General features: G+C 42.7%; 1 non-coding gene across 1 annotated transcript; it reads left to right on the top strand.

The window, feature by feature from the left end:
• The first annotated feature begins 971 nt into the window (after nt 1-971).
• Nucleotides 972-1,077, top strand: LOC120107837. The gene has a single exon (XR_005509449.1). It is a non-coding gene; the product is annotated as a small nucleolar RNA R71 (small nucleolar RNA).
• The last annotated feature ends 3,334 nt before the right edge of the window (nt 1,078-4,411 follow it).

The following is a 4,411-nucleotide window of genomic DNA, read 5'->3' as shown; positions in this document are numbered from 1 at the left end:
TGGCAGATGGTGGACTAGCTGAAGAAGGTTTTGGGTTTTCATGTGATACATTCTTCTCTTCTTCTTCTCCTTCCTTATTGCTACCCTCCCCAACCTTATTATCTATTATACGTCCACTCCTTAGGGTAGTCAAAGCATTGGCTTGCTCATGATTTAGTCGAGTTTCTTGAGCCACGTATCGTCCCCTAGGATTACTCATTGGTTGACTTGGAAGCTTACCTTCCTCTCGCTTGTTTAATGCATTAGCTAGTTGACCCATTTGGGATTCTAGCTTAGCAATTGATTGCGTGTGAGAGTGCAATAGTTGTGTGTTTGCCTCCAAACCTTGAAGAGCAGTCAACACCTTCTCCTCAAAGGCTGTATTTCTTTGGGTTGGAGGAGGAGGATGCTGAAATTGAGTTGAGGGACGGTAGAGATGAAAATTCTGAGGGTTTTGAAAATTTTGGAAGAAGGGTTGGGAGGTATTAGAAGCTTGCTGCCTCTAAGAAAAATTTGGATGGTTCCGCCATTTCGGATTATATGTATTGGAAAATGGATCATTACCCGGTCTGGGCTGTGTTTGGGCAGCATTGATGTGTTCTTGCACGAGTTCGGGATATTGGGGTGCTGAGGGGCACTCATAAATAGGATGCGATGGGCTAGAACAGATAGTACACACTTGTGCTTGGGAAGAGCTAACGACATGTTCTCCTATCATTAGTTGGACAATCTTATGGGACAATGCATCTACCTTGCTAGACAGGTCCATAGAATGACTTATTTCACAAATGGCCCCTTTTCTTTGAAAATTCGGGGGTGCTTGACGAGAACATGAAGCATGGTGGAGGGAGTTTTCATTAAGATTTTCAAATAGTTGCCATGCTTCATGCTCATTTCGAAGCATGAAAGTCCCCCCGCATGCAGCATCGATCATCTGACGGTTTCGTTCCGTCAAACCGTCATAGAAACATTGCACTAGCTGCCACTTAGGTATTTGATGATGAGGGCATTTACGGATTAGGTCCCGAAATCTCTCCCAAGTTTCATGAAATTCTTCTCCCTCGGTTTGGGAGAAGCTTGTAATGGCACGTCTAAACTGGTTCGTTCTTCCTATAGGAAAGTATTTTTTAAGGAATTCTTGTTGCATTTGATCCCAAGAACGAATTGAGTTAGCTTCTAAAGAATTCAGCCATTGTTTGGCTCTATCTTTAAGGGAGAAGAGGAATAACCTAAGTTTCAGGGCATCATCAGTGAAGTTCTGAATCTTGACAGTGGTGCAAATCTCAAGAAATTCATCTAAATGTTTGTATGGGTCTTCGTTGGTGAGCCCATAAAAAGATGGGAGCATTTGGATCACACTAGACTTTATTTCATATTGTACAGCTGCTACCTCAGGTAATCGAATACAAGATGGGGAAGTGTAAATAGTGGGAGTAAAGTACTCCCTCAGGAGTTTGGGTTGTTCTTCAGCCATCTTAAGAGGTGGGGATGATCCTAATGTTTTGATCTTAGCTCGAATGTTCCTAAGGGTTCGTTCTATTTCAGGGTCAAAAGGTAATAGGTTTCGTACTCTAGAACGACTACCGTGCATACACTAGTACTCGATCAATCAAGCATGCAATAAAAGAGAAAAGCATATCAATCCTAGTCTTTGTCCTAAAATCACTAGACAGCTCCTAACTGGTTTGAAGAGGGCACCTAAGCCTCCAATCCGGTCTAATGAACCGAGTTGACCAGGTAAGCTCCCAGGTAAGTGGAGGGGTCACGATGCGTTCGCAAAGGTCCCACTTAAAACCCACTTGCCTCGAACAGATAAACTGTCTCCCTTATAGGGACAAAGCTTGCCTAGACATCAACTAAGCCACAGAGCGAAATTGGTGCAACTTTCGGTGATCTTCATCCTATTGAGCTCGAATGTCCCTAGGAGCCAACGTCTAATTGATTTTAATTAAAGTGACACTATGTGAGATTGAGTTCACCTAAGTTGGGCAAGAGTCCGGTGATGAAATCCGGCTCTTATCTTGTTGGGGTGATTGCCCTTACTAAGTGCAAATGAATTGGTGTATGTGTATCAGGCATGCATTCACACTTTTGCTGAAATTAAAATCAAACAATCACCACAAAATTTCAAGCTAATACTTAATTTAAATAAGAAAGGTTTAGAGGTTACCAAAGGAAATTTTCCCAGCAATTTAATTTTTTTTTGGCAAACCTCTACAGCATTCCTTTTCAGCAGTTCTCTTTTTTATCATCCTAGGTTTTTCCTTCGATTCCTGATCAAATAAGATCAAAAGAAAATTTTTTTAAAAAAAATAGTAGAAGAGAAAAAAAAGAAAAGTAACAATAATAGAAAATAATTTTTTTTGTTTATTTATATATTTTTTGAAAGTTTTTTTAATTAATTAAATTTTTTTAATGATAGGAAAAATAACTATGCTAGCAATCCCCGGCAACGGCGCCAAAAATTGATCAGTTATTTCAATTTCAAAAATAAACCACGCAATAGCACGTATCCTGTAGGATAGTGATTACGGGTGTCGGTCCACAGGGATTGAAGAATAAGTTATTTTTCTTTTAAAAATAAATCAAAAAGAAGGATTTGCTAACTTGATTTAACTAAATTAAACTATGAGTACGGATTGGAATTTATCAGAGTAAATAGATCTAGGGTTTGGAATCCACCACATAGCATTGCATCAAGGATTGTGTTCTTAATTTTTGTCTTTTGGAGAGGCATGCAATTTTGGCTACAAGCCTTTTAAAATAAAAGCATAAAGAGTGTTAGGAAGATCCATCTTCGGTGTAGCATGAAGTGTCTACCTAAGTATGCTAATCTAGGATGCAGCACACTTCATCTTCCTAGGCTTGGATCATCTTAGACTACTTTAGCAAACATGATTAGTAACTAGCATGCTCGAAATTTAAATATCATAAAGAAATATTTCATTGAAAATAAGAATTTAAACAAGCTCCAAAATAATAAAAAAGTGAGAACTACAATTGCCCTGATACATTGCTAGGGCTTCATCCAGCCCTAGACTAGACGTTTAGCCGAGCATGGCTTCCGGACGACCTCCCATCTTCAAATGAAATTGATCACCTCCCATTATTCCCAAAATATCACAAACTCTTCTCTTTCCTCCCCTCTCTCTTCTTTTTTTATTTCTTTCTCTCGGCTTTCTTCTTCTTCTTCTTCACCGAAACAGAGCCTCTCCCCTGTTTCTTTCTTCTCAACCGAGCTCCCCCAAGCCGATGGCCACCCTCCTCCTTTTATAGAGGATAAAGGGCATTAACGTGGAATGGCTAGATCTTGGGAGTGATTCGTGGAGCGCCGGATTGATTGTAGATGGCCGGAAATGGAGCTGGCCGCTGGATCGACGGGAGGTAGACGGAAGAAGATGAGATGGCCGCGGGATCGATGGGAGGAAGATGCGGAATGTCTGGATCTCGGAGAAGACGGGGACAGAGCTGGAGATGGATGCCGAGCTGGGTTACTGGCTGTTGGGAGCCGATCACGGCTTAGTGCTAGGAATGAATCCGGAAGGAAAGACGTCGCAGATGCTCGGGTGGAGGGCGATTGCTGGGTCGGAGGCGTCACGGGCGGAAGAGGAGGCGGGAGATCCGGTCGCTGGCTGCACCGCGTGGGGCTCGTGGCTGGAACGGGAGAATCATCGGGTGGCGACTTGATTCTCGGCCGTGATCCACCGCGGGAGGAAGAAGATGAACAGTGGAGATTTTATCCTGCTGTGAACGCGCTGGGACGAGCGGCCGGTCTGGGATGCTGCGGCTGTAAACGGAAGGGAGTGATCTGTGAGCCCGGGATGGTGGCTGTGCGGAGGCGGGGATGCAGGCGGATGAAGAGGCGGAGGGATGGCTGGGTTACCGGCGTTCACCGCGTGCGGGCTGTTGATGGCCTCATCGCGATGGAGCTTGGAATGGGCTAGGGTTGGCATGGGCGGCGGATCGACGCGGGATCGACGGGAGGAAGGTGGACGGCCCTGATGCAAGGAGGGAGGAAGAAGATGAACAGTGGGATTAGTTTTTATATTTTTTTTTTGTAACACTGTTCATATGAACAGTGTTTTCACGGGACACTGTTCATATGAACAGTGAATCATGGATATTCAATTATTATTATTATTATTATTTTTGTTTTAAAATTATAAATTTTATATGAAGGCAGGTAAGGAATTGGTTGGGAATTGGCTTTGGATTTGAGGTGGGTCATGATCGTTGATTTGCTTGAAATTGTTCTCGAGCCCAATGTTATTTAAATTTAATTCTTGCTGAGCTGCTTCAGATCGAACTCGACCAGACAAGACTAAAAACCGGACCGTGACCTAATAAAAAGGGTTAATCAAACTTTTGCCCCATACATAATTAATTATAACTTTCGATCGAATCAGGACCAAAACCTATTTAATCATAGCCT

The sequence above is a fragment of the Phoenix dactylifera genome, unplaced genomic scaffold, assembly GCF_009389715.1.
Source record: "Phoenix dactylifera cultivar Barhee BC4 unplaced genomic scaffold, palm_55x_up_171113_PBpolish2nd_filt_p 001039F, whole genome shotgun sequence".
Lineage (NCBI taxonomy): Eukaryota > Viridiplantae > Streptophyta > Magnoliopsida > Arecales > Arecaceae > Phoenix > Phoenix dactylifera.
This window is presented reverse-complemented; position numbering and strand designations above follow the sequence as displayed.